This window comes from Podarcis gaigeae (assembly GCF_964106915.1).
Source record: "Podarcis gaigeae genome assembly, chromosome: 5".
In the NCBI taxonomy this organism is placed as follows: domain Eukaryota; kingdom Metazoa; phylum Chordata; class Lepidosauria; order Squamata; family Lacertidae; genus Podarcis; species Podarcis gaigeae.
Genome location: NC_139681.1, coordinates 11,144,281 through 11,169,654, shown reverse-complemented (window position 1 = coordinate 11,169,654; position 25,374 = coordinate 11,144,281). Strand labels below are relative to the sequence as shown.

Here is a 25,374-nt window from a genome sequence, read left to right as displayed (position 1 = left end):
GGCATAGGGCAGCCCCGATCCACAGGTGCCTCACCTCCCCTGGCCTGGATGCAAGCACTCCTCCTGCTGGAACGTAGCTCCCTCTGCCTCTCTACTCTGAGCCTCTGCAGGACAGGAGAGGCTGGAGGGTTACCGGACCCAGAGGCAACCTCACCTTCCCCTGACAGGGCCGGGAGAGGAGCACCTGCAGGCAATGGGTCCTTGATCACCTCCGGAGCCAGAGCGGATTCAGCTGGTGTCTGCTGCTTAGGATCCGGCACAGGTGAGGGCTCTTCAGATTCAAGCCCCTGCCCTGGCTCAGCCGACCCTGGAGGCAGGGACTCCTGTGCAGGCTGGGATTCCTCAGGTTCAGCCTCTGAATCAGATTCCTAGGCCATCATACTTACTTGCTTGCTTGCCTGCTGTGTTGTCGTCATGCTGATGTTGCCGTGGCTACCTACTGGTGTCCACACAAACTGCAGATTGACAACAGTTTTAGGAAAGTCATTATATACAGTAGTAGGGAATCTGCTTGAACAGGCAAGACATATGATAAGATTTGGGGAAACAGTCTCTGCCACTTAGATATTAAAAGATTACTCTAAATGACATGGGTAGTATAATCTGAGCTCTGCCAAGTGTAAGAGGAATCTGTTTGTGTCATCATTATGAATGGCAATGTTTTTGTGGGCTGTGCCCTAAAATCCGGTAGTAAACAATTATCACGTGTCCTGTTAACTAGGCATTATTGATGCAGAGTCACGATTTTAATAAAGTGATTCAGTTGTATATTGGATATTGAAACTTGCTAGGAAAACAAACTTGGCATTCAAATGAGTAAAGATCTGAAATGAGAAGGATACTTTGTGGGATGTGAAACACAGAGCAGTCAAGTACAACATCCCTAGAGTGGACATAAAAAGGGGGTGTCTGAACCAGCCAGTCAGTACTTCCTGTTTCCTCCTAGGCTGGGACACACTTCCTCTACATGTGACCAGAGGTGGGCGTGGTCTCATAGGACTGGCTGCCATCTCTCTCTGTCTGACTACATTTGTCGAAGAAGCAACATCTGCTTAGCCTAAGATGCTCTCTTGGCTTTCTGCCAAGAGAGGACAAAAGCTTTCAGCCAAGAGAGGACAAAGGGACCATCTCTTTATGGGCATAGATTCCAGGTATATTACTTTTGTAACTTAGGTCTGCCTTCTGGGATCCATCTGTGAACAGAATGTGAGTGAGTAAACTCTTTTTATACTTTTATAGAAGACTGTGTTGTGTCTATTTCTGTTATGAGGGACTAAAGGGAAAATTACTAGGTAACTTACTTTAGCAAGTTACTTAGCAAGCCTGAGCAAACACACCCGCTGTGCAAGTTTAAAAAGGGGAATGTTACTCTGCTAAATTGTAGAACTTGTTAACACAAGTTGGAAAGGATATAATCAAACAATATATATCCTCTCCTGCATCCCTGAACATTCCCACATACTTTGCATTCCAATGTGAGAATGCTCAACTGTATAACCTCAAAATTAGGATAGGCTGTACAATCTGTGCTAGTCACTTCACGTCCAGTTTAGTGACTAAAATAAAGCAAAGAAATATGATAGCCATCTTCAAATATCTAAAGGGCTGTTACATCGAAGGTGGAGCAAGCTTGTTTTCTCCTGTTCTGGAGTGTAGGACCGCAACCAATGGCTTCAAATTACAAGAAAGGAGATTCCAACTATCAGGAAGGACTTTCTGACAGTCAGAGATGTTCAACAGTGGAACAGACCTCCCTTGGGAAGTGGTGGACTCTCCCTCCTTGGAGATATTTAAGCACCTGTCACTGATGCTTCAGCTGAGATTCCTGCATTGCAAGGGGTTAAGACTAGAGGACCTTCGTGGTCCCTCTATAATTCTATAATTCTATAATTCTATAATTCTATAATTCTATAATTCTATAATTCTATAATTCTATAATTCTATAATTCTATAATTCTATAATTCTATAATTCTATGAAATGTAAATGTCACAGGTGTACCAACAGAGGACTCCTATCTTCACTTCATCAGTCTGTGGGCTTATCCGCACTGACCTTTCCTCCATTCTTTCAGGCAAGGCCTGTACTTTGACTGGTGCCAAACGTATTGCTCTGCTTTCCTTTGGACCACATCAGTGAAGCCAAGAGGGTGGACTTTGGAAGTAGAAAAGGCTAAGAAGTGAACCCTCCTCAAATCCAGAGGAGAGTCCCTAAAATGGTTGGGTGGTGCCTTTTACACCTCCTTCTGGCAGCTCCTGCAGCCACGCTGATGCCAAACATATCACTCTGCTTCCCTTTGGACCATATCAGTGAAGCCAAGATGGGGTCTTGCCGTCTCAGCAGCCCAGGACCTCCATAAACACTGCCCAGGCTTGTGCCCCAGAGTCATACTCCATTGTCTCTTGAGACAGGTGCCAATGTGAGTTCTAGTTCATGTTCATCCTGGCAAAAGATTCCTGTTGGTGCTCATCCTTTTACAAAGCAAACTAGTTCAGTTCACGTTAATCCAATTGGGCGGCCCAGGACCTCCATGCCCACACTGCCTGGGCTTGCACCCCAGAGAGATCACTTTGGTGCTAATGCCTCAAAAACAGCACAGGAGGCAGCGGTCGCAAGTTATGGTCTCTCCAGCCACATTAGGTGCTGTGACAGTTCAGTGGTTTATCTTCACTCTCGGAGGCACACTCAATTGTCTCTCGAGACAGAAGGATGTCAACCACAACACTGAGCTGTATTTACATGGTAAAATTGCTAAACTAATCCATTAGGGTGTATATGTCTGTGCTAAATCACCTTGTATGGTGTCTTTTACTTTCTTTTTCAATTAGACATTTTCAGCTCCCTAATGTAAAAAAGAAAAGCTAGTATTACTTAACGGTTGCCCTCTCAGTAAGTTGTCACCAGAGAGCTAACTCAAACAACCGAAATGTTTTAAAACGGTACACTTTCTAAATGGTTAAATTAACCATAGTTTTAATATGATTTTGCTCACAAAGTATTGGACTGATGATTCACAATAAGCAGTGAATGTTGCATTATGCTGACTTATTTGGTTTTTGTCTGAGCATAATTTCACAAAGCATCAAACCATTTTTTACAACAGCATGAGGTTAATATACTGTATATTGTTTCATGTAATGCCAGGCTAGGCTGTTTGGGATTGCACTCAGTGGTTGTTTTATAATGGAATGAGGTCAACAGCAAGATTTCATGCTATGCAATTTGTGCCATAATTTTCCACTACTGTTGGCTATGAATAAAATTTGTTTCCAGCCATTTTGAGTAATTTATTACACTGGCACCACAAATCTACAACATTTACACAGAATCACGACCCACTGACTAGAGCAAAATGCACTTCTATGTAAGTGTGCTTAATACCTAAGCAATACAACGTGTTTACTACTCCACAAAACAGAATAGAGTTCTTCCAGTGATTATACCCTCATTTTAGAATTCCCTCCCACAGAAGGCCCATCAGTCGGGCTCCCTTATTGTTTTTAGACGCCTAGTTATGACAGTATCATGTTAGAGATCATTTTAGGATGCTGAAGCTACTGGAAAGGATAAATATCTTGGTTCTGTACTTCAATTGGCTCTGTTGTTTATATTTTTATTTTATTTTTGTTTTAGAATTTGTATTCTATTTTTGTAACGGTTTGTAAATGTTCCCTACATTCCAGTGATGTGATCCCACCAGGTTTCAATAATGTCAATTACCTCATATTTACCTTCCTTTGTTTATATTTTGAAGGTATTCTGTTGATTTCCCATGCCAAGTGCCTTGGAAACCCTGGATTAAACACTCCAACCAGACCTGACTGTTTTTCTTGCATATCATTGTACGTTTCTGAGAACAATTCAAAGTGTTGGTGCTGAACTTTAAAGCCCTAAACGGCCTCGGTCCAGTATATCTGAAGGAGCGTCTCCACCCCCATCGTTCTACCCGGACACTGAGGTCCAGCTCCGAGGGCCTTCTGGCGGTTCCCTCACTGCGAGAAGCCAAGTTACAGGGAACCAGGCAGAGGGCCTTCTCGGTAGTGGCTCCCTCCCTGTGGAACGCCCTCCCACCAGATGTCAAAGAGAACAACAACTACCAGACTTTTAGAAGACATCTGAAGGCAGCCCTGTTTAGGGAACCTTTTCATGTTTGATGTATTATAGTATTGTAATAATTTTTGGAAGCCGCCAAGAGTGGCTGGGGAAGCCCAGCCTGATGGGTGGGGTATAAATATTATTATTATTATTATTATTATTATTATTATTATTATTATTATTATTATTATCAGTGGGTACCCACATGGTTGGCCTGGCTTCACACATTCTTCAGTATATAGTGCCATGCCACTCCGAGGCTTGTATCATATTATTCTGCAGGAGTTAAGTTTATAGTCCTCCTGATCAGGTTTTTGAGACCCCCTGCCAAACACTTTCTTCCCAAGCCCATCTGTAACCAGAAGTCCATCATGGAAGTACAGACCATGATTCGATAATCGCCCATATAAAACCTCTTGCTGCAAACGGCCACAGCCCAATTTCACCTGAGATACAAGGGGTCAGGGAACTGTCATCGGCTCAGGGGGGAGAGGGGAAAAGCCAGATGGATTACAGAGAGCCCCCAAAGATCAGCGGAGGAGGGTAGCCACGCCTCTAGTGGAGAGGAGATGCAGGGTTCAGGGGAGGCGAGGCCTTGCTAGGACATCTTCCCTGGGCAAAGCAGGGAGGAGAGAGGTCCTCTGTTACCCTCGCCCTCCCAGTGCAGTAGGCTTCCATGCCAAGAGGGGAGGCGCAGACTGGGCGTCAAGAAACTACTCTGCTGTAGAAGGTTTAAGGACCACCCACTCTCAGATTCTGCCACTGAATGAGCAAGACACAGAATAGAGGCACTCTGCATTCCAAAGGTTTTATCACCGATAAGAAAGCTGTAAAACAGACTATTGAAGCATATTGCCTGATTGCTCTCGAGCAACCAACCTATACCTCTAACACAAGGTGAGGAAGGTTTTAAAAAGAAAACAAAAAGAAAGGCTTTCCCGGACAATCCGAAATTCCTCAGTCCCCAGATAAGCAACCTCCACTTTTTTGGTTAAAGATGGGCTGCTTCAGCTAAAATGCAAGGAAAGCGAGAAACGAAAGAGGAAAATTATGTGGTCCTTGGTCATTTGATAGCTAAACACCCATTCCTTCTCATGGCATAGGATATCATGGCATGCTCTTTGTGTTCCAGAGTAGACCCTCTTCTTTCAAGCTCCAGGCTGTAGGCAAGGTCATACTTCTTACACCCTTTCCCACCCAGAAAGTCAGAAATGTATTTTTCCTGGAATTCCTGCAGCAAGAGCATTTTTCATAAAGATAATGACAACTGACAGTCCTGCAGCAAAATGCCAATCAAGTGTGCCTCAGACCCCAAGATTGGGTCTCTACCCTGAAGGACACTGACCATGATGGATTTCTCCCCTTGCCCCTCACCCTTTTATTTACATTAGTAGCCCTTTTCTCCCTTTTTCCGCAAGCGCTGCACTAGTTCCCCTGTTGCTGCTCACCGGCCTCACCATTTTCTCAGTCGCCTTGCCTGAAACAGGTTAGAAAGGGCCTTCCGGATGATTTTGCCGTATTTAATGTTTGTGTACTTCGGGTGACATGATTTGCACAACCACATACTCCGCATGTTTATCTGCTAATTAATCTCCCAAACCGAAGCTAGAAATACGTTCTGTGTTTGCAGGTATAAAAAACCGTGCTCAGTGCCTCTGTAAATGGGGATAATTCTCTTTGCTAGTTCGATTTAACCACCTTCGCTGAATTAGTGCAGACAATCTCTAAGCTATACCTGAATGTAGCTCTCATAATTGTCAGGTGAGCTGAATTTCTGCAGTAGAACTTTGAACAATTTCTAGTTCGATTCCAAGTTTGCTGTCTTGCAATTGTCTTTGTTTTTTTACTCCTTAAACTCTTTGAGGCTTTAAGCTTCGATATCATAATTGTTGGGAGGAAATAAATTAAACAATTTATTTGTGTGTTATGAATTTTCTTCATCTGTTTAAGCGTATTTTATACTTCAGCACAGCAGCTTATAACTTTCTGAATGCTGATTCTTTTTTGTGTTTTCTAATTTTTTTTGTAGATCATTTGAACGAATTTGAACGGAACAACTGCACATGAGCCAAACTGAATTTTGTAAAGGGACAAACCTTAACTGGACTTGGTTCTGTTTTGGATATGTTGAACTTGAACAAGGTCTTTTTAAAATCAACTTTCTGAGCTCCGATGATTTTCTGCAGGTAGCTTGCTATGTCTGAGTCTGATGGCAATTAATATTTCTCTCATGGGGTAGAGCAAGATCTGTTCGGATGAAGGAGCTCAGTTTCTCACAGGATTGAACCTGTAGTCAGCATGGCTTATGATTCTTCAAGTTGCTGTATTCAGTAAAAGTGAGCAAAAAGGGGAAATTGTCTTCTTTTAAGATGGCAATGGAAGAATCTAGTTTGGTGAACAAATACTTTGGATTAGAAAATTAGTGGGATGGTCATGCCAGGCTGCCCCCTAGTTTATTAATCAACAAATTGATTTTTAAAATAGAAAAGGTGTAGAAATATTCCATTTTACAGAGCTGTCTAAGTTACAGGATACCCTCTCCTCCACGGTCAAACCATCCCTATTCCAGAATACAGTGCCATCATCAATGCTTTGAAAGTGTAGAAAAATAGTATTATAAGGGAACAGATGCGAACAAAAGGGGTGAAATTGAATGTATTAGTATTCAGCAGTCTGCTTTTGATTACCTCAGACTGGAAAATATTTGGAAGCCACCAGGGTCCCCTCAAGGATTATGATTTGGTAAATTCAACACTCGTGTGTTGAGATTCAGCCTCCCTTTATTGAAATTGAATTGATATTTTGTAAACTTCATTTGTGAATAATGTGACCTGACAGGGACAAATGCGAGGGAGAATTGTTTTCAAACCTCCTTCAAATGAAACTTATTATTGGGTAAGTACAGATTTCTTTGTCTCTCCCCCCTCCACTTTCACCCCGAGCATCTTCATGGCCTGAATATGTATTTTCCGAGGTAATTGAATTGATTCAATCATGTGTGGGCAACAGAAATGGGCAATGGAATATATTCCTGACGTGGAGAGGGGAGAGAAAGAGAGAGATTGAAAGAATTTCACCTCTGCTTCAAAGGTGGTGGGCGAGTATACCATCAAAAAAACGCCGGAGAGACGCGCTGGAGCTTCTTTCTGATTATCTGGTCCTCGGCCATTCTTCCCCCTCAATAATCGCCCTCTGATATAATGCAGCCTTTCCAATTTTACAGGCCGGCGCCAGGCCTCAGATGTGTTACATATTAATTTCCCTTTGCAGAAAATTTACCAAGCTTTAGCTCAAATTCAGTTAGTCGGATTGATGAAAGTGGCAAAAGGATACGACACTTACTGATTCTGCCTTTTCACCTTTGATTAGCTCAGCCTGGGGATTATTCCCCAGCTTTTGTCAGAGGCGCCATTAGAGAAGCCAGGGCTGGGAGTTCAGGCTTTCCGATGTAACGGGAGGGATTTAGGGTTGAGCCATGATTTGTCTGACAGGGGACCTGGGATCGCTTCCACGGCGGCATGGCATTATTTTAGCAGGTCAAGTCCCTGCAAGGTTTCTCTTAAAACAAACACACAAACGAATGAAGCGAAAGGACCACCACCTCGTAATATCAGCCACTTCCAGGGGCTTCACCAATGTGATTGAGCAGAGACAGCCTTATACGGAAAACAGATGCAATTCATCTCTGCCACTAATTATATTTAAATTAAGTAGCGGGTTAATAAATGAAGCTTATTTTTAGGGAACAAGAATATGGTCTGATGTGTATGCATCCTCTTAATGACACTGGTTACAGGTGGGTGATATACGATCTTGTTTAAAACAACTGGAATTTTACCGGTGGACTTGCATTATGGGTTGGGCTGCTTCCACTTTAGGTCCTGGTGGCACTGTGGTCTAAACCACAGAGCCTAGGGCTTGCCGATCAGAAGGTCGGCGGTCTGAATCCCCGTGACGGGGTGAGCTCCCGTTGCTCGGTCCCTGCTCCTGCCAACCTAGCAGTTCGAAAGCATATCAAAGTGCAAGTAGATAAAGAGGTACCACTCCTGCGGGAAGGTAAATGGCGTTTCCGTGCGCTGCTCTGGTTCGCCAGAAGCGGCTTAGTCATGCTGGCCACATCACCCGGAAGCTGTATGCTGGCTCCTTCAGCCAGTAAAGCGAGATGAGCGCCGCAACCCCAGAGTCATCCATGACTGGACATAATGGTCAGGGCTCCCTTTACCTTTACTTAATTGCTGCTGAAAACGTTCCTGTTCCACTGACAGGAAGAAGTGGGATTAAAGCAAGGATTCCACATGGCAGCAGATCTATTTATTCAAAAGTACTGTATTTTTCACTCTATAAGATGCACTTTTTCTCCTCAAAAAATTAAGGGGAAATGTGTGTGTGTGTTATGGAGCAAATGCAGGCTCCATGGCTTCAGGGATCACCAGACTCTCCTGGCGGGGGGGCCACTAGGTGGCGCATCGGAAGATGGCTGACAATAACATCTCTCCGACACACAAGAGGTAATTTGGAGGCTATGATGGGGGTAATTAGCCTCCTTAACCCCCCCCCCCAGGATTGTGGGGGGGACAGCCCTTGCCTGCTGTGCCCTATACCACCCCCGAATTTGTGGGGGTGGGGGCACTAGGCACAAAGCCCTCCTGTGGGATTCCGGCACTCCTGGACGCCGTCCCTGATCCGTGCCGCTAGTTGCAAGAATCTTCAAAAGAAACAATTTGGACGAGATAAATTGCACATGCTTCAAGGAAAAAGGAGGAGTAAAGACTGCTGACAGAAGAGATCTCTGATAACAAGACAAGAATAAAATATGAGAAGATACATCAAGATACGGTACGACAAATGACTGAGGGGGGAGGGGGAAAAAAACCTGCCTTCCCTTTTTTATGTGATTTAACAAGAATCCCCTCCCCTAATGAGTCAGAAATTAAGGACTTAAGCTGTGGATTTAAGGCTGTGTGGAGATAAACTTTCGAACCAAAGCAATGTTTCAAGATGAAGCTGGAAAGCTAAGAGTTTTGGAATGACGCAGTTAAAAATGCCATCGCCATTTTGGGAGGCATTGTTGGAGCTCTTGGGTCTGGGAGGAGAAAGAGAGAAATAGAGTTGTTTACATATCGTGGATCAACTCCTCGGTGGGACTTAAGAGCGACAAATGCCAAATTTATGATGGAAAGAGCGATGTTATCTACGAAGGAGATACATGAAACCATCTGGACTTAGTGGAGGAACGGGAAATCCACACAGGATTATTATATTTGCTTATCGGCTTAAGGAGACTAACAGAAGAGATCGTAAAGGAAAAATAGAAATTATATGAACAAGATATGATGTGGAAACACCAAGATAAGACTGGATAGAATTCTGAACTTTGTCTGGACTGATTGGGACTGATTTGGACAATAAGAAGATGATCTGAATCCCCCTTTGGATCTTGAAGTATGGGTTTCCCCAACAAAATTTAAAAATTTGGCTTTGTAATTTGGAATTTATGTGGTGTGATTTAATTTTATGTGATTGGCCAGTTAATATTTTTTTATTTTTTTTTTTAAAAAACCAGACTCTCCTGGCTTCAGAGAGCACTGCCTGAAGCCTCCGGAGCGCAGTGGGAGCTCCCGCTGCACTCTGGAGGCTTCTCATTGCTTTCGCTGAAGCCTCTCGCTCTCCTGGCTTCGCTTCGCTGGAGAGGCGCTGCACAGCTTTCCCTCTCTGCGCAGCGCCCCTTCAGCGAATTGGGAGGAGAAATGGAAGGGGCTCCGTTTCTCCTGCCGCTTTGCTGAAGGGGCGCTGAGCAGAGAGGGAGAGAATTTCCCCCCTTGTTCTCCCCCTCTAAAACTAGGTGCGTTCTCTGGTTGGGTGCGTCCCATAGAGCGAAAAAATACGGCATTTCTAAACCACTTGATAGTTAAAAGCCTGGAGCTTACGGCTTGCAGACCAGATTTGGAACACTTCTTCATTCCATCCAGCACTTGGCTGTAGGTTCCCCACTCCTGACCTAGAGAAACTCCTAGGGATTCCCCCCAATCTGGCCCTGCCTTATTTTAGGATGGTGACATCATGGAGCTCGCCCTCCTGCTTTGGGGGTGTGGTGCCCACTGCTATCCAGCCCTTTGCAAAGCTGCTGAAATGGGAGTTGAGAGCAGCAGCTTGAGTTGACACCACTCGATGTGGCAGAAGCTTCCCTCCTTAGGCCTGTAAGGTAAAGGTAAAGGGACCCCTGACCATTAGGTCCAGTCATGGCTGACTCTGGGGTTGCGGCGCTCATCTCGCTTTACTGGCTGAAGGAGCTGGCATACAGCTTCCAGGTGATGTGGCCAGCATGACTAAGCCGCTTCTGGCGAACCAGAGCAGCGCACCGAAATGCCGTTTACCTTCCCGCCGGAGCGGTACCTATTTATCTACTTGCACTTTGACATGCTTTCTAGCTCCTAGATTGGCAAGAGCAGGGACCGAGCAATGGGAGCTCACCCTGTCACGGGGATTCAAACCACCGACCTTCTGATCAGCAAGTCCTAGGCTCTGTGGCTTAACCCACAGCGCCACCCGCGTCCTTCTTTAGGCCTGTAGCAAACAGCAAAGGGAAGGATGTGAAAATATCCTCTCAGTCTCCTCTTTCTCATGCTAAATACCCAACTCCCTCAGCCATTCCTCATAAAGCTTAGCTTCCAGAGCCTTGATCATCTTGGTTGCCCTCCTCTGCACATGTTCCAGCTTGTCAACATCCTTCTTAAATTGTGCTGCTCAGTACTGGACACAGGACTCCAGGTGTGGTCCGACCAAGGCAGAATAGAGCGAGAATATTACTTCCCTTGATCAGGACACGGTACTTCCGTTGATGCAGCCTTGAATAGCATAATGTGTTGTAGAAGGAAGTGAGGAGCTGATGGGGCTTGTCAGCCTGGGAAGGAAGCCTGCCTGGGAGAAGGAAACCTCTGATCCTAAACCTCTGCTGTCTTGTGGGACATATTTGGAATAAGAAAAGGCTAATGAGTAAATCCTACACAAATTCAGAATGGAGTCCCTAAGGTGGTTGGATGGGGCCTTGTAGACTTCCTTCCAGCAGCTCCTGCAAGCCAAACTGCTTCCCTTTGGACCACATCAGCAATGCCAAGGGGGGGGCTGTTATCATCTGGGCAACTCTGGACCTCCATACACACTTCCCAGTCTTGTGCCTGTGCGAATGTTCAGGGTGGCAGGAGAGGATATCTTGTTTATTAATAGCCTCCCTTACTTGCGTTAGCAAGTTTCTTTACTTAGCAGAGTGCATTTACACAGCAGAAAACTTGTGTGAGTTTCTTAAGACAATACGCAATTCAATCTGGCTTGTCCAGATTGAAATGTGTTATCATATTTTCCTGGTAAGACCCCTTGAATCCCTCCTAAAAGAATAAAGATACCACAGTCTTATTCTTCTTCCCTGTTCAGGGAAGTTTTTAATGTGTGATATTTTAATATATTTTTAATCTTTGTTGGAAGCTGCCCAGAGTGGCTGGGGAAACCCAGCCAGATGAGCGGGGTACAAATAATAAATTATTATTATTATTATTATTATTATTATTATTATTATTATTAAGGAAGTTTACTCACAATCAGGCAGAGCACAGTGTGATCCCTGAAGACAGGCTTAAGGCTTAAAGTTACAAGCATATACAAACAAGCATATACAAGCATTTACCCCACATGTGGGTTGACCTAATGACTGCAGTTAGCAGTATGGGAAGTTCGCAGGACAAAAGGAGGATGGAAAAGAGAATGGCAGCGTGACTTGGCCTTTTACCAGGTCTGGAAAGGTCACGCTTACCCATTAGTCACATGCAAAGAAGGATGCTCCAGACCAGGAGGAACAGGAAGTTTCGACTGGCTGGACCAAACATTCCCTTGCATGTCCACTCTGGGAAAACAAAGAAGTGCTGCTAACACAGTGATTTGACTTCACCCTCGGAGGCGCACTCCATTATCTCTTGAGACAGATGGATGCCAATAATAATACAGTGGTACCTCGGGTTAAGTACTTAATTCGTTCTGGAGGTCCGTACTTAACCTGAAACTGTTCTTAACCTGAAGCACCACTTTAGCTAATGGGGCCTCCCGCTGCCGCCGCGCCGCCGGAGCATGATTTCTGTTCTCATCCTGAAGCAAAGTTCTTAACCTGAAGCACTATTTCTGGGTTAGTGGAGTCTGTAACCTGAAGCGTATGTAATAATTTATCTATACCCCCCCTTCCCCGGCCAGAGACGGGCTCAGGGCAGCTAACACCAATAAAATTGCAAAAAAACATATGGGGGGGGGCAAACAAACAAACAAAAACCAGTTTATTAAAATAGAGGTTAAAATACAATTTAAAATGCAGCTTCATTTTAATAGTAGCTCATAAATCAAAACCATAAGGGGAGGGAAGCATAAGGGTCAGACTAAGTCCAAACCAAAGGTCAGGTGGAACAGCTTTAGCTTTGTAGGTCAAAGTGGGATAAAGACAGAAACACAGAAATAATAATGGCTCCATATATTTTGTTTGCATGTGACATAAATCAAGCATGATTTGATAACGACAACAACAACAACAACAACAACAACAACAACAATTCATTATTTATACCCCACCCATCGGGCTGGGTTTCCCTAGCCACCAACCCTAAAGGTATTAAAACAAATGTGTTTGTTGAGTTTACCAGTAGCAGTGGCATTTAAGGGAAATTCTTTTTTTATGTTGCACGCTGCGCATTTTTATAAATGATATATTTGGTTTGGTTTATGACACTTCTATACAGACAAATGGCTAAAAATATAAAGGCCAAGGCTAAAAGGGAATGAATGCCTGATTATTGTTTAGTGTTATATAAAACTGAAGACGATTCAAGTCTGGGTTCACTAGCCATGTGGGGGGGAGGAGGAGAGTTGGAGAATTCTTAGAGCGCCCACATCATTTCTTACACCTAAAGGGATGTGGTGCTTTCTGGTGCTTTTTTCTGGGGGGACACAGGGGTACGCACACCCTTAAACATTTTGTGAATCTAAGTTTGGCCTCACTGAGGGGCAGTATTTCAATACAAGTAGGAAAATGAGAGTACCCCTAAACATTTTTTTTAGGAAAAGAAAAAGCACTAGTGCTTTCTTCTATCTTTTAGCCAAGAGCTCAGGTACACCTCTTAGCATGTTGTTGTTGTTTAGCAGTTTAGTCGTGTCCGACTCTTCGTGGCCCCATGGACCAGAGCACGCCAGGCACTTCTGTCTTCCACTGCCTCCCGCAGTTTAGTCAAACTCATGCTGGTACCTTCGAGAACACTGTCCAACCATCTCATCCTCTGTCGTCCCCTTCTCCTTGTGCCCTCCATCTTTCCCAACATCAGGGTCTTTTCCAGGGAGTCTTCTCTTCTCATGAGTTGGCCAAAGTCTTGGAGCCTCAGCTTCAGGATCTGTCCTTCCAGTGAGCACTCAGGGCTGATTTCCTTCTGAATGGAGAGGTTTGATCTTCTTGCAGTCCATGGGACTCTCAAGAGTCTCCTCCAGCACTATAATTCAAAAGCATCGATTCTTCGGCGATCAGCCTTCTTTATGGTCCACCTCTCACTTCCATACATCACTACTGGGAAAACCATAGCTTTAACTATACAGACCTTGCTTTAGTTTTAGTTTTACACTGGTGCAAAAGACAAGTCTTAGGGCCCTCATATTTACGGGACCGCCTCACCTGATATGCCCTGCAGAGGATCATAAGGTCCATGAATAATCAAAGTTTAGAGGTCCCGGGCCCTAAGGAAGTCAGATTATCCTCCACCAGGGCCAGGGCCTTCTCAGTGATGGCTCCGACCTGGTGGAATGCTCTGTCCCATGAGACCTGGACCCTGCGGGATTTAACTTCCTTCTGCGGGGCCTGTAAGACAGAGCTATTCCGCCTGGCTTTCAATTTGAACTTAGCCTGATCTTTTATTCCCCTTGCTTCCCTCCCCCTCCCCGTTTTATGAAGATTACCCGCTCTGGGATCCCACAGCTAATTCTCCCCTGGTCTCCTGGCTGGCCCAAATAGGACTAATTTAGCCAGCTAGCCCTGGTGATCATCTAAGGTTTATTGGATGGATTTCCCCGCTAAATTGATTTTTGAATTCTAAATTTATTGTTATTCATGTTTTATACTGTATTTTATGCTGTTTTTTGTTGCATCAATTAGGTTTTTCTGAACCGGGAAGGGCAGGGTATAAATAAAAAAAATACTATTATTATTATTATTATTATTATTATTATTATTATTATTATTATTTTGAAATTAATTTTTATTCAAATTTCCAATAACCAGTTCATTTATAATTTAACATCCAATTTAACTTATACATTCTTTTTGACTTCCATCAGCCTATCTGACAATTTTCATATTTATCACAACTTCTCACATTTCATACATTTATGTTGCACTTTGACATTCCCTATTTTATCATCTCTTTTAAGCGACATTCCAGTTTATTTTTTCACAAAGCTTCTTAAAATCCAACAAGCGTTATTTCCTGATCACACACAGTTTTCATATACTCTGTAAATTTATTCCATAATAAATGAATAAATAAATAAATGAATAAAATTATTATTATTATTATTATTATTATTATTATTATTATAGATAAAGAGAATGGGCATTAAATTCGGACCAGTCTGGAAAGGGAAGGAAACATTCAGCACTGGCTTCCACAACTTGGGACATATCAATCTGAATAGAGTTCACCATTTTGAGATAGGGAAGGGAAAGGAGAGACTCTTCGCTCTTCTCCTGGCAGGCCAAAATATGAGGGTGATGAAATGTATTAGACTTTGGACATCACAGGCAGTTCTGGCTGATTTAAATTAGCACGTGAGGTATACATCCTATGCCCTTTTTAAAAAAATGTGTTCGGGGGGTTATTGGGTTGTTGTTGATATTTTGTGCTTTTATATTCTGATTTTATTCTGTGAAGCGCCCAGAGACCTGCAGGTATAGGGCAGTGTATAAATTCAAGAAATAATAGTAATAGTAATAATAATAATAATTTTTAGAGAGAAAAAAATGGTAGCAGCGTTGTAAGAAAGCGCAGCTCATTTGCTCTGGGGATATTGCTGAGTGAGGAAAATGTAGGTAATGTTGACACACAGATCGTAAAAGTTCGAAATTTCCACTTGGAAGTATTGTGAGTCTGTTGCAGTAACTAAATCTGTTTCGTCAGCTTCCTGCCTGCCAGGATTCCTTTTAATTTTTTTAAGTTTAAAAACTAATGACTTATGAAATTGTAAGATAATAAAAGGTTTTAACGTGTGCTTTAGAGCTGGCTCTTTATGTTCTACATTTCTAGTGGCCACTAATAATAGTTGTGGGTTTGCCCCCCAGAATGTGTTAATCATGTGCCGGTTTGAAAGATTCCCATGCGCTCTCTCTAACAGTTGAACAGTCTGTGAGCAACTGCTCTTTTGTACTAATTAACTGATTTGAGGAAGGCTATTTTCTGTGGGAATTGAGAGGGTGCAGGTAGTCATTACGCTCGTAAAATTGACTTCTGTTTGTTTCGCACATCTCTGCTGGAGTCGTAAAAATTATCCCCTGCTCTCACGTGTCCATGTGCATACAAACCTCTATTAGTATCGCCACTTAAACTTTATGATAAAATGCCTAATTGCTTATTGACCAAGTCACAGAATTCAGGAAAAATATTCTTCATCCTTCCATCCATCTTCATAGACTGGGGAAAGTCTGAAAGACTTCTGTCATGTACCCTTCTCAAGAATTTACCCCTCAACGAATCAAAGAGTTATTTGCAAGCAATGCAACTAAAGAAAGATAAAGAATGGTCGGTGGGCTAGACAGATTTTGAACTGATATATTCAGAAGCACAATTTTTACACAACATCTGGTCCTGCATGACCTCAGCGTAGGCAAAGACCCATATTTTTGTCCCCCCCCCCCCATTTCTTATTTTTAATGCAATTAGCTAAATGGGGAATAATGTCATAATAGCTTTTTAGAAAATAAAAGTTCCATCTCAGAAAAAGAACCCTCAGAATTCTACATACAGAATAGAAAGAAACATGCCTCTGAAAGAGCTGTTTCTTCTGAATTGGGGAAAACAATGTGTTTACTTTATCTATCTGTCTGTTTATTTCTTACATTTCTACCCCATTTCCCAGGGTGGAAAACACGGAAATGTTAAAACAATACAACTGAGAATAAAATAAAAACATATTTAAAACATTTTACAACGATTAAAAATAGAGATGGATGTCATCGGTATAATGAGACTGAGCTCCAGACACCCTGGGTGACAGATTCCAACTATTTCATGTAGATGTTGAACAGAATAAGAGGCAGAATGAACTCTTACAGGATCCCACAACTTAAAAACCACAGGGCTGAGCAACATTCAGTACTACTTTCTGATAATATCCCTGCAGGTACAAGCAAAACCACCATATCGCACCATATTCCTTGAACCCATGAGCCATTCCAGAAGAACGCCATGGGCAATTGAAAGCTCTTGAAAGATCATGGAGAACCAATGGGGTCACACTCCCCCAGGGGCAGAGGAAGGGGGGTGCAGTAGGTGTGGGCCGCCCCGGATGTCACAACGGAGGGGGTGACAAAATGCCAGGTGGCACTCACCACAGGGCCTGCAGCGCGCCTGAGCCACGCGTATCTCCTGCACTGCCCAAACGGTTCGCCTGCTGCCTCCTCACCCCCAGCTGTAGGGCAGCTGAGTGGGAGGAGGCAGGCAGACTCCAAAGGCCCTGCGGTGTGCCCTGCCCCTATGGGCAGCTTGTCCCGCCCCTGGGCACACCGCCCCAGGCGCCCAAGTGACTTCCTCCTCCCCTGTCTCTCTCCCCATAGCAGAGAGTTCTTAAACTAAACTCGATAGTCACACACACATACACACGAAGCAGATACACCACCTTGCCGACAAAGGTCCATATAGTTATGGTTTTCCCAGTAGTGATGTATGGAAGTGAGAGCTGGACCGTAAAGAAGGCTGATCGCCAAAGAATGGATGCTTTTGAATTATGGTGCTGGAGGAGACTCTTGAGAGTCCCATGGACTGCAAGAAGATCAAACCTCTCCATTCTGAAGGAAATCAGCCCTGAATGCTCACTGGAAGGACAGATCATGAAGCTGAGGCTCCAAGACTTTGGCCAACTCATGAGAAGAGAAGACTCCCTGGAAAAGACCCTGATGTTGGGAAAGATGGAGGGCACAAGAAGAAGGGGATGGATGACAGAGGACGAGATGGTTGGACAGTGTTCTCAAAGCTACCAGCCTGAGTTTGACCAAACTGCGGGAGGCAGTGGAAGACAGGAGTGCCTGGCGTGCTCTGGTCCATGGGGTCACGAAGAGTCGGACACGACTAAACAACAACAACAGCAACAGTCCCTGAAATGGAACTAGATAATATGCTTCCTGTAGGTAAATTTGAAGTTGTCTGGCCCCTACTCTTTTGATCACCTTGACCAGGCAATATTAGAGGCTGGATGGCAGCTTTCTAAAGTCTCTGGATTCAGAGGGGGCCACTTCAAGAGGGGCCACAACCTCATTCAGAGCAGTGAGCATAACTCCTTCCTCTAGTGGTGCACTAACTACTCTGAGATCCCTTCTAGTCAATGCATTCCTACTAGATTTAACAAGTCAGGGATCGAAATGTTGTTGGCATCACAGCTGCAAGGCTCCTGCCTTCACCATCAGGCTGCAACAACTGACACTGATCTCACAGGTTGTAATGTGCTGGTGGTCTAGAGACCTCCAAAAGGCCAAAACCAGAGAGGTGCCTTCTCCTCTTGAAAGTCTGCACCTGAGTTTTGGGAAGCTTTGCAGAAGAATTTCCCCCTTGTACTAATTTTGGAGGCGAGAATTAAGCAGGTGAAGAATTCCAAATGCACACACTGAAAGAGGAAGCTCTGGGTTGCAGTGTGTGCATTTGGAACACCCGTCCACCTCTCCCTACTTTTAGGGCATTTTGCGCTTGACCTTGCTATGCTGTCGTCTGTCGTGTGTCGTTTGGACAGGGGCACGGCAGGAATTTTCCCCACTTGGCCGATTGGCTGTTGCCATTTGGGTTTTGCCTGCCACATAGCAAATCGTCACAACTTGGAAGGTTGTGGATAGGCTCTGATTCAGGAGATAGGGATGGGAGAACGATGGGAGAATGTGAAGGGTATTCCGTCAAAGGAATCCAGGGACTTGATGGTTTGGTCAACCCCTGAGAGAGGGTTGTGCCCGTGCCTGAGTCCAGGGGGGCATTTGGGTGGCAGAGATAGCCTGTTCCCAGCTTTCCGCTTATCCAGGTGTTCACCCTAGGCTGACCTATGCTGGAACCCTGGGTCAGCACTCCCTGCATGGCAGGGAGCTAGTCAAACCTGAGCCTATGCAACCACTCACTTTCTGTAATCAATAAAGTTGTGTCCTAAATTCTGCCAAAAACCAAAACCAAAATTTGAGTCAAGTGTGAATTTATTTAGGGGGGAGGTTTCTGGGTCTGAACACGCAAATAATTAAGTAATTTGCATCCATTCAGAGACTTTAGGATACATCAGGTAAATAGCCTGCATAAATGATCAGTGTAGATATGATTTTACAAGGTCCTTTTAGACATGAAGCTACAGGATACATTGCTTTTCCTGCATTTTATTTTCCTGAACTGGATTTACTGCACATACTATTACTATGTTGGAAATGTAAATGGGCTTCCAAAGCACACTTTCTAATATACTTCGCAGTATTATCTCCCCTCCCCGCCCCCCGCACTTTGATTTTGATCTACACAGTTTTACCCATATAACCCTATTTAATAATTACAGTCTTCATATTTCTGACCTGCTTTCTTTCTGAGACATTGAAGCCAAGGGAATTGTTCCCTAAAGCCAAATCTATACTTTTTATTGTTATGGGAATATTCTGCTCAAACTAGATATTGCACTTTTATTTCCCATTCAATAAATATCCATGACATTCGCTGCTGCAGTGGGTATTAGAATGTCAGGCTATTAATTTATGGCTAGAATGGTGCAATATCGATAGGGTTATTATCTATCAGAAATGCATAAATATGATGTTTCAGGTGAGTTAAACTATGACTAAACAAGCATTCCCCCCCCCAAAAAAAATTAGAAAGTGCTGTTTTGTATTATGTTTCAAGCTGATTTCAGAGGTGAAATTATTTATGTACCCATGAGGCTTGTTTGCTTTGCATTTCTCATTTTATTTAGCAAGAGCACATCACCCATCTGAATGTCTGGAATAAAAATATATTACTGACCTCACTGATGCTACAACTCAGTGTTAACTTTCTGATTTGAACAATGCCCATTTCTCTGTCAGTTCATTTAGATATTGTCATGGTATCGGGAGCTTTAAAGGGGTTAATGAGGTATTTATTCCATTATTGTTATTGGAAATTACTGTGTCTAGAACACTTACACAAGAAGATTAAAGATAGATGCTTTAGACCACTTTCTGTAGTCAGATAGGCCATTACTTTCTGGTTCATAACACAAAATAGTACTTTTCATCAAAGAGCTCATATTCTCTAGATGATTCAAAAATTCACAGACCAAAACCAATGTGAAGAAGTTTCTAAAATACTTTTTAACCCCAAACAAGTTACAATACACATACTCCAGCCAAGCAGGGTGAAAATGGAATGTGTACTATAAAAGGGTATTAAGGAATCTGTATACTATGGAAAGAAGTTTGTCAGTCTGGCCAACTGTTTTCAATGGATTTGGGCACCCCTCGAGCTATCACCAAACTTGGTTCCTGAGGCAGGAGCAGTGGGCTTCGCCAATGTTTGGCTATTGGGTGCCAATGATCCCAGATCACATAACTTGAACAGCTGTTAGACAATGGTATAGGGAAGTATACTCTGTCCTCCTAAAACAGGTGAGGCATCTGAAACCCTACTGAGACACTGACTACCCTCAAACACACCACAACCTACCACAAGTCTCTCATTACCTGTGATGGCCTGGGAATCCGATTCAGAGGCTGAACCGGAGGAATCCCAGCCTGCACAGGAGTCCCCGCCTCCAGGGCCGGCTGAACTGGGGCAGGGCCTTGGATCTGAAGCGCCTGCACCTGTGCCAGATCCTCAGGAGCAGGCACCAGGTGATTCCACTCTAGCTCCAGAGGTGATTAAGGACACAGTGCCTATAGGTGCGCCTCTCCCGGCCCTCCCCCTGGGTCCAGTAACTCCCCAGCCTCTCTTGAACTGCAGAGGCTCAGGGCAGAGAGGCGGAGGGAACTGGTTTCTCCCAGGAGGAGTGCTCACCTTCAGGCCAGGAGAGGCGGGTCTCCTGGGGGCCGGGACCGCCCCTGGCCTCATTGAAGATAAAGGCCAGTCAGCCCGGTCCCAGGTTGTGGGAGCAACGTCGTTGAGTACCTGCTCCTGCCCGGACCCAGATCTGACCCCCCAGTGTTCCTGTCCCCGCCCGGCTTCCTGCTTCGGACCTCGCCCCGCTCCTTGTGAACTGTTTCCAGGCTAGTGACCCAGGACCGGACTTCGACTACGTCAACGGTAACCTTCCCCCTGGGACCAGCACATGACCTTTCTACAGGGCACATCAATCTCATGGGATTCCAATAATGTCCCCATCAGACCTAACACTTAATCCAGGCAAACTGGAAATCAAACAAGATGGCCTGCATCTACTTGTTAAGAGAGAGGCTTGCCATATATTTTAGACAAATTAGTACCCCCCTCATCTTCAAGAAGAATCATAAGGGCTTGAGGCTGTCTGTTGAACCTCATCAAAGGTGTCATGGGCTTTGAAGACGCTTGAACACAGGACGGAAGGGAGAAACATGTTAAGAGGGAGGCACACTTGGCAAACCCTCACCGTGATCAACTCCCACCTATGTCCCCACTGTTTACAAAGCTATTGTACTGCCTGTTGGGATACTGCCAGGGAGACAAAGGCAGTCACTGCCTCCACGTCACCTCCGGACGTCCATCGATCTCCCGTAGACACGCAGTATCATTCAATTAGCAACACGAAGCCTCGGAAATAGCTTGCCACATTCCGGAGTTCGTGCACGCTCTATCAGCAGAGTTCGCACAGCGAAAGATGCACGCAGGAGAGCACTATTTACAACTTTATTCAGCGTTGGTCAGAACAAAGAAAACATGACTGCCTGCTTCAATGTCTCAGGCACAGAGAGAGAAATGAAAGCAAAGACACAACAGAAACATCCTGTGAACAGGAAATACGCAGGCTGTGACACAAACATCCTGCTCCCTTTTAAGGTGGAACGGAAATATCCTAACACTGCCAACCTTACTATATTCTTGTGAAACATGGACCACTTATAAACGCCGTCTCCAACTCCTTGAATGATTCCATCAATGTTGTCTCTGAAAAATTGTACACATCACTTGGGAAGACAGGCGAACTAATATCAGTGTACTGGAAGAAGCAAATATCACCAGTCTTGAAGCAATGATTCTTCAACATCAACTTCGTTGGACTGGTCATGTTGTGTGGATGCCTGATGATCGTCTTCCAAAGCAAGTACTCTATTCCGAACTTAAAAATGGAAAGCGTAATGTTGGTGGTCAACAAAAGAGGTTTAAAGACTGTCTCAATGCAAATCTTAACAAATGTAGTATAAACACTGACAACTGGGAAACACTGGCCTGTGTGCGCTCCAGTTGGAGAACAGCGTTTACCATGGGCTTTGAAGACACTCAAACTCAGGATGCAAGGGAGAAACGTGCTAAGAGGAAGGCACGCTTGGCAAATCCACACCGTGATCAACTGCCACCTATGTCCCCACTGTGGAAGGACATGTGGATCTTGAATTGGCCTCCATAGTCACTTACGGACTCACTGTTAAAACCGTGTTTATGGAAGACAATCTTACTCGGCTCCGAGTGATCGCCAAAGAAGAAGTAGAAGTTGAACCTCATCAACACAGGGGAGGTAGGAAATGGTTCCATGTCATCCCACGGTGACTGCAGCACTTAGAGGGCTGGAACACTTGGCCTTCTCAAAAGATGTGGCCCAATATAAACATTCCGAAGCCCACACCTGTTTTTTAAAAAAGGCAATAATCAGAATTCTGACATGGAATCAAGAAACTAGGAGAATCATCAAAGCCAACCACAATGGCAGAAAAGCAGAGGATGAGAGTGAGGTGAAATATCTCAGTATATGGTCCACCACCAAGAGACATTTCTCTTAATGCAAATTAATTATGGCCAAACCATGCAAGTGTAGTTAATATTATAAGACTCTGAATGTTTTATCGCAGTCCACCCAAATGTGGGATATAAAGCTGTCAGTCAAGTCCAACATTGTGAGAGGAGTAACTGCCTCTATGTGGCAGGCAGTTTTGTCAGTTGGTCGTTTGGTCGGTTGCTGCAAGGAGTGTTAACTGGTAACTGCTCAGATGCAGTCTTCTCATGACTCACTACTATCTAGTACAGTGGTACCTCGGGTTAAGTACTTAATTCATTCCGGAGGTTCATTCTTAACCTGAAACTGTTCTTAACCTGAAGCACCACTTTAGCTAATGGGGCCTTCCGCTGCCGCCGCGCCACTGGCGCACGATTTCTGTTCTCATCCTGAAGCAAAGTTCTTAACCCAAAGCACTATTTCTGGGTTAGCAGAGTCTGTAACCTGAAGCGTATGTAACCTGAGGTACCACTGTATATTGTTTATCTGTTATGCAACCTAAGCCTACCTTCAGGAACAACTCTGTAAACCTGAATGAATCTGATGGTAAAGTACATTGGTACCTCGGCTTACAGACACTTCAGGTTACAGACGCTTCCGGTTACAGACTCCACTAACCCAGAAATAGTACCTCGGGTTAAGAACTTTGCTTCAGGATGAGAACAGAAATCATATCGCGGCAGCGCAACGGCAGCAGCGGGAGGCCCCATTAGCTAAAGTGGTACCTCAGGCTAAGAACAGTTTCAGGTTAAGAACAGACCTCCAGAACAAATTAAGTTCTTAACCCAAGGTACCACAGTATATAGTTTATCTGTTACGTAACCTAAGCCCGCCTTTAGGAACAACTCTGTAAACCTGAATGAATCTGATAGGAAAGTAGTTTATGTTAATATGATTAAGATTCTTGTGTCTTTTCTTTAAGAGGGACAGAAAGGGATTATCAACCAGGAAGGTATAATTATTGATAAGACTCAAACGAGTTAGCAACCCGTTTGTCGCTGCATAAACTCAAACAGCGGATGGTTTAAACTCTGCTAAATTATATAAACATTCCCTGAAACTGATAGCTAGGTAAGGTGGGGGCTAAGCACATCCCCTCAAAAAAACACACAAAAATGGTCCTTGTTACTTACACCTGCATCTCAGGTTCAAATGAACTAAGAAGGAACAGCAGCCACTCCCCCTATCATGTCCCCTTACCACTATGAAGCCCCTGCCAGAGAAAGGCCTGGTCCATTCTATCATTTTATGCCCTGTTGGAGATGGAAAAGGTAGCAGAATTATATTAATAAGTGTAACTCTCAGAAATTGTCTTTAGGTTGTACTCGTTTTGACTGATCAACTGTCATGAAATGGGTGTATTATTTATACATGATGGATCCAGCTAAAAGTTTGCTTTCGGTCCTGTCGCTTATTGAGATTCACTTCAGAAACACACATGTGGAACCCTTGATTAAGGAAGATCTTCAACTGCCGCCATTTTGATAATGTTGTTTATCGTTAGTAGAAAAGAGGAATACTATATGGACAGTGGAACGGAGTCCCAGTGGAACTGGCGACAACTGACAACTGTGGCTTTAAAGAAGAATGGGAACCTTTTACAAAGTATTTGAAGAAACAACAAAATGAACTGGGCTCCTTGGCAGGTTTTGAATAAACAAACACAAATTTATTATTGGTAACATATTGGCAGATAATTTAAGGATCTTTACAATTTTATAATATGCAGATAATAAAATGTGCTGAAAACCCAGAGAGAGGACCTGAGGGAAGTCTGGGCGGGGGTGGGAAGGTGGGTTTTTTCTAGGGGAGGGTGAAATGGGGGGGGTGAGGATGATATGTCTCTGATAAATTATTATGCTGAAATTTTTAATAGAAATTATTCAAAAAAAAAAAAAAAGGAACAAGAGAGTGATGAAGATCTACATTGGGATATGCTGCCCCTGTAGAGCCTGCCGCTTGAGGTTATCATCTCACCTTGCTGTTAACCCAGCGGTATAAATCAGATGACTGAATTTATACTGAAGATGAAGATACTGCGCTTTCGGAATGACCAGCATCTCTAAGGTTCCAGCTCTCAAATTCTTATTTCACAGAGAGAAATAAGCTTTTAAAAAGACGTTTCTGACAGAGTGGGTTGCAAGCAAGATTTGTGGGATCGTATTTATATGCCCCCTCGTATAAACAGAAATCCAACCATATCTGCTCAGTGTGGGTTCGACATCCAACAATTTGGGAGAAAAGGGGACTTTGGCCTGGAAAGAAAACCCTAAAAATAGCTCCAGGTGTGGGATTGTGGGGGCAAGGATAGGATATAAATCAGAATTTTTTTGTGGGAAAAAAAAAAGGCTTACTGATGGGCTGCACCGCTAGCAGTAATGCTTTCTATTGGCCAGTCCATCTCTGTGACTATTTCATCTTCCATGGTAACTTAAACACAAGAAAAAAAGCCTTTACAGTTCAGAGCACTCTTGCATGGCTAGACAAGATGGAGTGAGTTCGTAATAATTCATAGACCTTTCATTTCCATTGTTCTAGCGCTGAGGAATTCCGTTCTGCTTCTAAAATGGTTCTGAGAATCACCTGCTCAACTGTATATATTTCTGTCTGTTCAAATAGATTAACAAAGCCCTTGAAGTGTTAGATGTTCTTCATGTCAAATATTCCAGAGAACCTGAAGCAGCACAATTATCTCTAAACATTTTTGCCAGGCTAACAAGTAGCATTGATGCCCGGTTTCTGACTGCCGCAGCTCTGAAATAAAATGATGAAGGCATCCTGATATGGCAGAACACAAGATGGAAATATTTCTGTTAAGTTCCTGTTCCTGTACAATGAGACACCATTTGCCTCCTTTCCCTCATCACTTGAGATGAACCGATGAAGTGAATCCACTGACAGTTCGCTCTGTGTTGAATACACCCATGGCATTTGGTGTATGATAGCTCTTCCACACACACAGACGGTTGTGTGATGTTCCAGGCATCATTTTATTATGTTTATTCAAAGCATTTTCATCCTACCCTTTGGCAGGAAATGCTCCCAGGACAGCTTGCATATTGCTGAAAGCAAACAATCATGGCCATCAGGTTTCCATTGTAAAAAA

General features: G+C 43.8%; 1 long non-coding RNA gene across 1 annotated transcript; it reads left to right on the top strand.

Annotated features, from left to right (window-relative positions):
• The first annotated feature begins 24,167 nt into the window (after positions 1 to 24,167).
• LOC310844532 lies at positions 24,168 to 25,104 on the top strand. The gene is made up of 2 exons (XR_014564168.1): positions 24,168 to 24,335; positions 24,807 to 25,104. It is a non-coding gene; the product is annotated as an uncharacterized lncRNA (long non-coding RNA).
• Positions 25,105 to 25,374: the final 270 nt, after the last annotated feature.